The sequence below is a fragment of the Schistocerca americana genome, chromosome 2 (assembly GCF_021461395.2).
Source record: "Schistocerca americana isolate TAMUIC-IGC-003095 chromosome 2, iqSchAmer2.1, whole genome shotgun sequence".
NCBI classification, from domain to species: Eukaryota; Metazoa; Arthropoda; class Insecta; order Orthoptera; family Acrididae; genus Schistocerca; species Schistocerca americana.
Window position 1 is genome coordinate 782178462 of NC_060120.1, and position 13022 is coordinate 782191483.

Consider the following 13022-nt stretch of genomic DNA (forward strand, 5'->3'; position numbering starts at 1 on the left):
TTAAGATCATGACTGCCTTTGGCCAGAAGACCACTGACATCACAGCACTGCCAAGCGTGGCTAATCTGGTGTCATGAAAACATTGACTGATGAGTGGAATGGTGCTCTGTTGTCTTCAGTGGTGACACTAGGTCCTGTCTGTATGCGAGTGATGGATGTGTAAGTATGGCGTCGATCTGGTGAGCTGCCTATTCCATAGTGTTTTCACCCACAACGTACAGGTCCACAGGTCCATCCCAGGTTTCAACGTTTGGAGGGGGGGGGGGGGGGGGGGGCTTCAGTTAAAACTCGCTATCGCTTTTGTGTTTCCGTAGAGTAAAATAACCAGTGGCCACTACATTGCACAAGCTTTTATCCCTGTGCTAGTGCTATTTCTTTAACAGGGAGGTGATGTGCTTTTTGAGCAGAATAACGCATGTCCACATACGGCTGCTGCAATGCAACATGCTCTTCTTGGTGTACAACTGCCCTGGCCAGCAAGATCACTGGATCTGTTGCCAATTGAACATGGTATTGGCCATGATGGAGTGGGAACTTACTTGTTCTCCAGGGCCTGCAAGAATCATTCCCCAATTGCAACAAAAGGTGCAAGACGCTTGGGACCATTTGTTCAGGGTGCCATTCAGCACCTTTATGATCTTTTGCATGTGAGAGTACATACCTGTATTGCCACCAGAGGGGCAATGTGTGTTTCATTTGTTCTGAATTTGGTATCACTAACTCCCACAAAGATGAACTACCTGTCACCTCACTTTGTCAATAAAATAATCTTATCCTTAAGGATGTTTCATTTTTTTCTGGCAGCGTAGTAATCGAAGTTACATTGGGATGGTGGTAATGAGAAGATTGGTGGGTTAGGTTTCTGGGTATCTCTAACTGGAGAACCATTTACTCAAAGAGTTTACTCCAGAAATCACACATAAAATATCAATAATAATTACAAGTGCATCTGACTATGAAGTTTAATAGATAAATGCCCAACATTACTTTTACACTTAGGTTGCTTTACGGATGATATAGCTGACGTGCATGTTACTGTAGAGAGGAAAAAAAAACTGGTTGTCTGTTGCTGCATCTGCTTAGTGTATTCTTCAAGTCCGTCGGTGTTTTTGTGTCTCTCTCATCACCTCAGATAGACGCCGAACAGCACTATAAACTGCTCATAAAATGTAGGTCACATACCTCATGATGTGGCCAGGGTGTGACTCCACATTCGTCAATAATCTGTGACAATGTCAGCAATTGGTTGTTGCTGCCTTCCTTTGTCTGCAGTGGTCCCTGTTAAGTTTATGCCATTTCCCACCAGTGTACAAAAATTCTTATAGCCACTTCTGGCTTCTGGAACATACAGCTGCTGGTAATGAATTTTGCTGCCGTGACAAATCTGCCTGCGTGACACCAAATGTATGAGCTCTTGGAGGACCCCTTCCCAGTGTGCCTCCTGCCCCTGTAGAAATGAACTAACCAAAAGTGTGGCTCTGTACCAGACTTCCGCAGGCCTTTGAGTCTTCTTGCCACTGGATGTGCCAAAAACTTGCAGCTATTCCCGACTCATGTTTGCAGTGGATAATTAACACCAATCCAGTCTCAGATTCTCATTAGCACATTCTTAGATTATCAGTCACTATACTGTAATGCTCTTAAGCTTTTTCCTGTCGAGTTCAGCATGACCAAGATGTGAACATCAGTGCATTTGATCACAGCCAGATCATAGCACATGGAACACTATCTCAGAGGAAGAGTTCTCATGAAGTGTAGTCAACCCACGAAGCAGGCAGCTCACAAAATCATTGTTAGAGCAATACTTGAATATTGCTCGTCAGTGTAGGACCCAAATAGTATTGACACACGTAACAAAGAACATCTAAAGAAGAAAGGCATGTTACGAGGCAGGTTCTTTTAGTAAGAGGAAAGTGTCACAGAAATAGCCATTCAACACCAATGGAAGACGCTTCACGAGACATGTTGTTCATCACAGTGTGGTTTTCTGTTAAAATTCCAAGCGTACCATTCCTAAAAGAGTCGACCAATAAACATATTGCTTCCTCCTACATGAAGAGACCATGAAGATAAAATAAGAAAGATTCTAGCACATAACCAATAGTTGTTCCCATGAACCATTCATCACTGGAACAAGGAAGAGTGAAGTAACAATGGTAAATCAAATACCCCCGAAAATCACTATAACACAGCTTGTGGAACAAAGACGTAGATTTTATAATATCTCACATTCATTTTTATGTTTTGTAAGGTGCCTTTCATATTTTGTTCATCCCAAGCATAGTCATCATTGAAACAAGAACATATCAATAAAGTCAGTTTGGGTAATAGGTTGCCTCATTTGCTCTTCAGTACAAAGACTCTCCATGCTTGTCTGTCCTCCACAAGCCTCTTCATATTTGCATAACTATCACAACCAACATCCATTTGAATCTGCTTACTGTAATAAAACCTTCGTCTCCTTCTCCCCACACCTCCTTCCATTCCCAAATTAACAATTCATTTATGTCTCTGGTTGTAGCCCATCAACCGATCCCTTCTTTGAATCAAGTTATGCCATAAATTTCTTTTCGCCCCAGTTTAATTCACTATCTCCTCATTAGTTATACGATCTACTCACTGAATCTTCCGCATTCATCGGTACAGCACTGTATTTTAAAAGCTTCTACTCTCTTCTTGTCTGAACTGGTCATCATCCATGTTTCACTTCCATACAAGGGTATGCTTCGGACAAATACTTTCAGAAATGACTTCCTAACACAAATTTATATTTGGTGTTAGCTCAGCCCTCTTTTTCAGAAATGCTTTTCTTTTTATTGCCAATCCACATTTTATATCCTCTATACTTGGGCCATCTCGGTTATTTTGCTGCCCAAATAGCAGACCTCACCTACCACTTAATGTCTCATTTCCTAACCTAATTCCCACAGTTTTTCCTGATTTAATTCAAATACATTTCATTACCCTTGTTTTACTTTTCTTGATGTTCATCTTATAGTGTCCTCTTAAGACACTATTCACTCCAGTCAGGTGCTCCTCCAACTACCTTGCCTTGTCTCTGAACTTAAATTCCCTTTCTAAATTTATCATTGGTTTCTTTCACAGCCTGCTCAATGTACAGACATAACACTGGTGAGAGGCTACTATTCTGTGTCATTACCTTCTCAACTAAAGCTTCTCTTATATGTCCTCTGACTCTTAAAACTGCAGTCTGGTTACTGCATAAGTTGACAATTTTTCGCTCCCTGTATTGTATACCTGCTATCTTCAGGATTTCAAAGAGTTTAGTCCAGTCAGCAATGTCAAAAGGTTTCTCCAAAGCTTTTCTTCAACCTACATTCTAAATCGTAGAGTCAGTATTGCCTCATACATTCCTTCATTTCTCCAGAACACAAACTGATCTTTTTCGACAAAAACTGATCTCTGAGGTCAGTTGCGTCATTATTGAACACTGAAAGCAACTAAAAGATTGACGTTTCGAAAGTCTTTGCAATGGTCCTCACACGGCGACTTCAGGGTGCCCTGAAGAGAACTGTTGCAAAGACGGCCAAAACACCCTCATTTAGTTGCTTTTTAGTACATAATGAAGTGGCCTAACACCCAAAATCATTTCATTCAAAAGGAATAAATAAAGATTTTAATTGTTTGTAATGTATGTGACAATATCAAGAAAATATGACCTTATAGACAGTTTTAATGATACCATTTCACAGATGATGCCATTATCTTCAATGAAGTACTGTCTGAAAAAGTTGCAGAAATATTCAGTCGGACCTTGATGATTCGAACTGCCAACTTCCTTTAAACATTCATAAATATAAAACTGCACACTTCACAAAATGCAAAAGAGGTAATATGCTGTGATTACAAAACCTATGAGTCACATCTCTAATCAATCAATTCTTACAAATACCTAGTGTTACACTTTGTGGTGACATACAAAGAAACGGTCACCTAGACTCATTCATAGGTAAAGCAGGTAGCAGACTTCAAACATCTGCCTACAAAGGAGATTATCTATAAAAGATTTGCATGACCTATCCTAGAATATTGCTTAAGTGTGTAGTGACCCATACCACATAGAACGAGAATTTAAGGGTGTACGCAGAACGACAGCACAAATGGTCACATGTTTGTTCAACCCTCTGAAGAGTGTCACAGAGAAGATGAAGAAACTGAACTGGCAGTTACTTGAGGATGCACACAAATTATTCCAACAACACCTACTTACAAAGTTTCCAGAAACAGCTTTAACAGGTACATTTAGGATTAAAATACAACCCAATGCAAATCGCTCCAGTAGTGACCGTAAGGACAAGATTAAGTACAGTGTGTACAGAAGTGCTTAAGCAATCTTTCTTCCCATGCAAAATGGTAAACAAAATGGGAAGCCCTAATAACTAGTACAACGGAACATACTCTCTGCCACGCACTTCTCATTGGTTCGCAGGGTACGGATGTAGATGTCACTTACAGCACTGAAAGTGGCGTGCTTGGCTGTCATAGTGCAGAGAGTGGGTGCAAACCAAAAATATAGATGAAGATGTAGCTGTAGGAGTCGTGTAGGCACTATGCTGTTTGCACACCACCGTGACAAGGATTTATCAAAATTAACTCCACTCGGGTAGAACTACAGCTGCCATCATCAGTTGCCACGTGCAGCAAAGCGTTGATGACTGTTGTTATCTTAGACTAACGCATATTGCAATGGCTGGTACAGGGGCCACTTGTAGAAAATTACTCGCCAATTGCATACTGCATAACAACATGAGTGCACAGCAGCACTATCCAGAATCACCACCATGCAATGGGCTACAGAAGCTTTTGCCCCATTCCGCTAACTGCATGTCATGTGACAAGGCATAGAGGTTAGCATGGGTGCAGGAATACTACAACTGGACGTTTGAAGAATGGAAAATTGTCAAACTGATCAGTCACAGAAAGTGTAGGTACAAACCGAAGATACCCTCGCACACCAAGTTTTGCTCGAAGAAGGTGGTATCCAGAGTTTGACTGGGAGTCAGAGAGCCTGTTACTGAGTCTTCCCCCTCCCCCAATTAACTTACTGATATATCCACATTTAAGGTATCACAGATGCCTATATTTTAAGATGCAAATAAAATTTATAAAATGTTGTAATACAAATATAACAACATGTTTACATCAGCGGTTAGTACAGTGTTTTTTAAGGTGGGGTGATTCCACGGCCCCAATGACATCCCTTTCCCAACTGGATCTGCACCTTTGTATGTATCACATAAGAAGTTAATTACATGTAATGCATTTCATCGAAAACATAAGTATTTGATCGATTTATGTTTGTTTTTCTTTGACACATGAAATTTTATTTAAATTTCTTTATGGACTCAAAAAATTAAATGTTTGACACATATACCGGCGGTATTTATGCAGCGATGTGGTTGGTTGGCAAAACTTTAATTTACCTGTATCACGTTCTCTTATGGTTTTTAATTTACCCTGTACCACGTTCTCTCAAGCAACAATGCAGTTTGGAAGTGCAGAATGAGCTAAATAATTTCCTTCCCATGTAACCTACGTCATTGCACACGTATTCAATAAATTGCTTTTTAAATTTCTTTTCAAAGAAGCAATTTTCCAACTAACGTGAAATTTTTCTGCTAATGTCACAGTGATAAATTTAGTACCAGTGAGCACAAAATAGCTTGGCAGTTCAGCTAGGGTTAATTTATCAACGCTGTTTCTCGTTGTTAAGACTTCGACTAGTTCTCCACTCCTGATGATTTTCCTTCACGATGAACAGGTGCCTACAACGGAACATGACGGATGAATACAAGCGAATGTGTAATACTATCCTCCCCCACTAAGTTCACGAGAGACGGTAATTATCGTGCCTAAGTATCTGTACCTACGTTATACAGGGTTGTCCATGGACCGTGGCCGGGCCAAATATCCCACGAAATAAGCGTCAAACGAAAAAACTACAAAGCACGAAACTTGTCTAGCTTGAAGGGGGAAACCGATGGAGCTATGGTTGGCCAGCTAAATGGCGCTGCCTTAGGTGAAATAGATAACAGCTGGTTTTTTTTTTTTTTAATAAGAACCCCTATTTTTTATTACATATTCATGTAGTATGTAAAGAAATATGAATGTTTTAGTTGGGCCACTTCGTTCGCTTTGTGATAGATGCGCAGTAATGTTCCAATGTGCGTGGGGTTGCGGCAATAAAAATGGAAAACGACAAATGCCGTCGAAACAGATCCACACGCGAAGTACTTCATTTGATGTACAACCACGCGGAACTTGTTCGTCGCTGGACAGAGCGGCGCTGCACCAAACCTCTTCTCTCGGTTTTGGGCAGCGCGGCTGATGTAGACGCAGCTTCAGAAGTTTTTCATTTTGTCTGACTGATTCTTTGAAAGTGTAACGACGAAGGGAGAGTGAATAAAAAACGAGCTCTCCGGTTCTGACCAAGGGTTTCAGGATTTTAAACCAGCTCCTCGTCTAGGCCTTGAAGCCCCAGAGGATGCGACCGGCCGCTGTTTCGTCCTATGCCAGGTGGCGTTATGTGCACACGGTATGTGGGAGAGGGCGGCTATGGTGGGCTACATAGTCAGCAAGCCGCTCTCCAGGCCGTTTTCCCGACTTTCCAGACCTTACAGCCAACATTTCGCAATGAAGTAGCCCCTCAGTTGGCATCACGAGGCTGCTGGCAACCAGTACCAGTTCTTCCACCAAAGAAAAATCCTTGGAAATGCTGGGAATCGAACCCAGGTACTTCGCATGGCAGCTATCAACGCTGATTTTTTTTTCTTTCTTTCAACCTATTTCTTCGTCGTATTTCGATCAGTCGTTTTGTGTACTTGTCGCATAACACCTTCAAATTCAATCGATGAGACGGTTTTTTTTTTTTTTTTTTTACTACAGAGGGTCCCCAGTTCTCTGACCCAGCATGATGAGCTACCATGCCGGCTCCACTCAGCTACAGAGGTGGGCGGGTTTCAGGATATTTTCTTTAAAAGTGAGGTAAATTCAGGAACTAAAGCCCCTTCCACGAATTTTCAACTGGTACCGTATTGCTCGACTCCAGATCTGCTCGGAGTCTGCCTTGCTTAAATGGGTGGATATCAAATCTCAAAGCCACTCATTCACTTGCAGCAATTTAAGCTGTGCTATTAGGCTCCGAACTAACCACCACTCTGGAAATCGCTAAATATTCCAAATAGAGCTGTACGTCATAAACCACTTGCAACCACGTGACGAGGCATCTCTACAAATCAAAGTTATTGAATTTTACGTAACAGCATCCTAACAAATCCTATCTAATTTATATATTTTCCGCAATAGGCGCCACATCTGCAACAGTTTGAAACTAGTTTGTACAATATAGTGGTACCGAAAGTACCCTCCGCCACACACCATTAGGTGGCTTGCGGAGTATGATGTAGATGTACCCGGAAAAGATGCTGTTACCTACAGTGCCAGTTCGAGAACTTTTTCAATTTTGATGCACACTGTATATAAATCTTGCACTTGCCCCTCAGCTTCGCGTCCCAAGTGGCCGCTACTATAATTGTGATAATTCCTGTGTAGAACTGGTCACACTGGCTCCGATACCGGTGAGTTCCACCGACGACCGACTTCGATCTTTTCAAGTCAGGATGCCACAAAATGCGCGGTCAGAATGTAACCATCTCTTCGCTTGACATACAGACTTCGAACGACAATCGGTTAAATTCAAATAAGTTTGATTTGTTCGGTCGAATCGACCGACGTTCTCAAACAAGAAATATGTAATATGAGAAATAAAATGTAGATGTCGTGTGACTAGGGCCTCCCGTCGGATAGACCGTTCGCCGGGTGCAAGTCTTTCGATTTGACGCCACATCGGCGACTTGCGCGTCGATGGGGATGAAATGATGATGTTTAGGACAACACAACACCCAGACCCTGAGCGGAAAAAATCTTCGACCCAGTCGGGCACTGAACCCGGGCTCTTAGGATTGACATTCTGTCGCGCTGACAACTTTTTTTTATCTCATTTTGTTTGTTGTATATGTTCGGGGCGGACGTCTCATGACACCAGTACAGGATGTTCGTTGATCTGTTCACTCAATTTCTTTTATCTCTGACCGAAAACACCGAGCTACCGAGCCAGCTCCAGTAGGTTACTGGGGGCGGAAATGTGCAAAATTGAAAGTTTAGTTCAAGAAAGGAGTTTGTGACATCCTGAGAATAAAAAATAATAAGCGGGATATAATTCGGAATCTAAAAACTGAACTCGCAGCTTTATTGTAAACAATAAGTACGCAAAATCTTTATCATAAATTTTAGTGTCAAATAATAACCTCAAAATATAATTAACTCAAGTGAGAAGAGTAGCGCATCCAACGCTTGAAATTACTGTCACCAATTGTTTTCTGGGTTGTTCTAGGTAGGCACTAGACGTCTGCGAATTATTATTATAGCTTACTGATGTTTTTGTGCAAGTTATTCTGTCATTTGCGGTAGTTCACACGTTTCTGCTTTCCGGTGCTCCAGGCGTTCAGAGCATCTCATTCTAAAATTTATGCATGCTGAATCACAGTCATTAATGATTAATTGACATGTCTATTTTGTTTATAGCGGCCCACAGACGGTAAATAATATTGCACAATAATACTATGCGATATTGTTGACACGCTCCTTATACGTACCAATAATATTATTTATAATATTGTGTCATAACACTGTGGTTCGGAATGTTAGACGGTAAAGATGCTGCTGCTTTGATAACAGCTCTATTTCTTTCCAAGTAGAAAAAAAAAGGCGGACAAAAATTGGTTCAAGGAGCGTCAAGGGTCACTCACGGAAGCTTGTTGAGAGACTGACATAGAAACAACAAAAGAAAGAAAAAATTACAGCTTTGCGCGTTGAAGGTCCAAGAGAAAATTCACTACTGAAAACGGTTCTTCCCATACATTGGCACTCCTATGGCATTTGCCCCCTCCTCTCTGTTAAATTTCTGCGTACGCCTATATCCCCACCATAAAAAAACAATACAATACAATGAGAAACGCAGTTCCAACATGTCAGTGTTTATCTTGTTACTGGTACTTCTTTCGAAGACATGAAACTTGCTAGTGCAATATCACTTTGCAATATCTGAGACATAGCTCTGGAAACGTGTCATGCCATAATACATGCACAAAGGATTATATTTGGGTAAATAACGTATTAGTCAAGTTTTTAACATATCTTCCTTTATGGCCGTTCCCATATTATCTGGGCAAGAAATTATGCTATTCATCATTCTTAACAACTGTTTTTTTACTCATCTGTCCTGACATTCCATAATGATTTACACATTTCGACGCACTAAGTAATGTTCTTTCGTCTCGTTTTGAACTCATTTCCCAACAAGGACAACCCTAACCTGCTCGGTCTACTTAGCATGCAGGAACTGTTAAGGATATTGTTAATACTGCACACAGTATTAACATGAAACTTCCTGGCAGATTAAAACTGTGTGCCCGACCGAGACTCGAACTCGGGACCTTTGCCTTTCGCGGGCAAGTGCTCTACCATCTGAGCTACCGAAGCATCACTCACGCCCGGTACTCACAGCTTTACTTCTGCCAGTATCCTGCCTCCTACCTTCCAAACTTTACAGAAGCTCTTCTGCGAACCATGCAGAACTAGCACTTCTGAAAGAAAGGATATTGCGGAGACATGGCTTAGCCACAGCCTGGGGGATGTTTCCAGAATGAGATTTTCACTCTGCAGTGGAGTGTGCGCTGATATGAAACTTCCTGACAGATTAAAACTGTGTGCCCGACCGAGACTCGAACTCGGGACCTTTGCCTTTCGCGGGCAAGTGCTCTACCATCTGAGCTACCGAAGCACGACTCACGCCTGGTACTCACAGCTTCACTTCTGCCAGTATCCTGCCTCCTACCTTCCAAACTTTACAGAAGCTCTTCTGCGAACCATGCAGAACTAGCACTTCTGAAAGAAAGGATATTGCGGAGACATGGCTTAGCCACAGCCTGCGGGATGTTTCCAGAATGAGATTTTCACTCTGCAGCGGAGTGTGCGCTGATATGAAACTTCCTGGCAGATTAAAACTGTGTGCCCGACCGAGACTCGAACTCGGGACCTTTGCCTTTCGCGGGCAAGTGCTCTACCATCTGAGCTACCGAAGCACAACTCACGCCCGGTACTCACAGCTTTACTTCTGCCAGTATCCTGCCTCCTACCTTCCAAACTTTACAGAAGCTCTTCTGCGAACCATGCAGAACTAGCACTTCTGAAAGAAAGGATATTGCGGAGACATGGCTTAGCCACAGCCTGGGGGATGTTTCCAGAATGAGATTTTCACTCTGCTGCGGAGTGTGCGCTGATATGAAACTTCCTGGCAGATTAAAACTGTGTGCCCGACCGAGACTCGAACTCGGGACCTTTGCCTTTCGCGGGCAAGTGCTCTACAATCTGAGCTACCGAAGAACGTCTCACGCCCGGTACTCACAGCTTTACTTCTGCCAGTATCCTGCCTCCTACCTTCCAAACTTTACAGAAGCTCTTCTGCGAACCATGCAGAACTAGCACTTCTGAAAGTAAGTATATTGCGGAGACATGGCTTAGCCACAGCCTGGGGGACGTTTCCAGAATGAGATTTTCACTCTGCAGCGGAGTGTGCGCTGATATGAAACTTCCTGGCAGATTAAAACTGTGTGCCCGACCGAGACTCGAACTCGGGACCTTTGCCTTTCGTGGGCAAGTGCTCTGCCATCTGAGCTACCGAAGCACGACTCACGCCCGGTACTCACAGCTTTACTTCTGCCAGTATCCTGCCTCCTACCTTCCAAACTTTACAGAAGCTCTTCTGCGTACCATGCAGTTTCATATCAGCGCACACTCCGCTGCAGAGTGAAAATCTCATTCTGGAAACATCCCCCAGGCTGTGGCTAAGCCATGTCTCCGCAATATACTTACTTTCAGAAGTGCTAGTTCTGCATGGTTCGCAGAAGAGCTTCTGTAAAGTTTGGAAGGTAGGAGGCAGGATACTGGCAGAAGTAAAGCTGTGAGTACCGGGCGTGAGACGTTCTTCGGTAGCTCAGATTGTAGAGCACTTGCCCGCGAAAGGCAAAGGTCCCGAGTTCGAGTCTCGGTCGGGCACACAGTTTTAATCTGCCAGGAAGTTTCATATCAGCGCACACTCCGCAGCAGAGTGAAAATCTCATTCTGGAAACATCCCCCAGGCTGTGGCTAAGCCATGTCTCCGCAATATCCTTTCTTTCAGAAGTGCTAGTTCTGCATGGTTCGCAGAAGAGCTTCTGTAAAGTTTGGAAGGTAGGAGGCAGGATACTGGCAGAAGTAAAGCTGTGAGTACCGGGCGTGAGTCGTGCTTCGGTAGCTCAGATGGTAGAGCACTTGCCCGCGAAAGGCAAAGGTCCCGAGTTCGAGTCTCGGTCGGGCACACAGTTTTAATCTGCCAGGAAGTTTCATATCAGCGCACACTCCGCTGCAGAGTGAAAATCTCATTCTGGCACAGTCTAACATAAATGTGACACAGGCGATCAATATATTTCTAAAGATTTTTATGTTCTCAATATAGGAAAATTGTGCAGTATTATTGACCTTCTAGGGGCCGCTTTAAACTAGCCCTGATTGCTTATTAACTGTTAACAGCTGTCTAACTTCCGTTCAGACTATCATTAAAATTTAGCCAGTGAACTTTCCTATAGAGGCAACATGGCTTACTCTAGCTATACAATCGATTCAATAAAATTCGGGACTGATTCTTTTTACTTTTTTTGTAGCGGTTGGCAACAGTATTTCGAGTAAGCGAGATCTGTGATGGTGCGCGCTTATTATTAATAGCGTTCGCCCGCAAATGCTGTAGTGAGATAGTTTTTTGCTCAAAAGAGAGGTAACAGCGTCGAACCCTCTAACTCCTTAAACTCCTTACAATAGCCATTCACAGTATTCGAATGCTTTGGTACCAGCTCTTGTGCGAACTGTAGTCTGGCCTTAGGGAAAAGGGGTAGTTTTTAAAATGTTGAATAGATTCAACGGAACTTTACAGCGATTTAAACATAATTCTCGAAGTTTTTACCAAGATGTTCATAGCCTCCACGATCGGTTGTGGCATGGGGAGGAACGTATGGTGGAAACTAATACGGTACCTTAGTACTTTTTAACATAATTTTGTATTTTATTTCGAGGTTGTCTTGGAACGGTCAGTAACAACATGAGGTACCACATGGTTTTCCATATAACTGCATCATTAAATATTTCTCATGAATGAAATGGTGTTTGTCAACTTTCTAAGCATATGTGTTAACAAAGATACGGTGTTACGATCGCCCAATGACGTGAAAAATAGTTCTAAATAGCAAGCACATTTTTCTCGAATGATTGTGCCTAAATATGTTTCTCAAAACAGAAAGCGCACTGCGGGGAAAACTCACCATATTCAAGAAACAAAAATTCCTACGGTTCTGTGAGACTATCCACGAATCTTTCATACCGTTACTACATACTAAGCTACAATGTTGCAGAAGTTTAATTTCAGTCTAAACGCGCTAATCTAATAACTGAAAAACCACAACTGTTTACCTTAGTTCTCGAGCAGATGCTTTGTCTCCGTAAGTCAAGTCCCTCAGTGATCACTAATGCACCGCAGCAATACCACTCGCAATAATGACCACGCATCTTCAACAGACAGACACGTGACAACAGCATCCAGCGATGATACAAACTGAAAGCAAAACAGAAAGAACGGCTGTGTCATCCTCAAACTGTGAACTTATAATGTGCGTCAGCACCCGTAGGCAAATTGAAGAAATGTCGTCCACATAAAATAATTCCGTCAAGTAATGTTTTTCACTTGTTTTATCTCTAAGTTACTTATTCTGACTGTTGTTTGGTACAACGGAAAAAAATAAGTGCTTGCGATAAGCACTGCAATACAATTTCATGGCATATTGTGTTAGCCCAAGTAGCCTCACCCCTAATTCTGTAAAGAATCGGACTTATATGCATAAAACAGCATCAAACGG

The 13022-nt window shown here is 42.3% G+C and overlaps 1 protein-coding gene across 1 annotated transcript in view; it reads right to left on the reverse strand.

Moving 5' to 3' along the window:
- The window catches only part of LOC124596474 (proteasome subunit beta type-4-like), a 67766-nt gene extending 55096 nt beyond the window's left edge, over positions 1-12670 (reverse strand). The window contains exon 1 of the mRNA XM_047135617.1: positions 12580-12670. The gene's annotated coding sequence lies outside the window, so the exon portion shown is untranslated. The remainder of the gene's footprint in view (positions 1-12579) is intronic.
- Between the last annotated feature and the right edge of the window lie 352 nt (positions 12671-13022).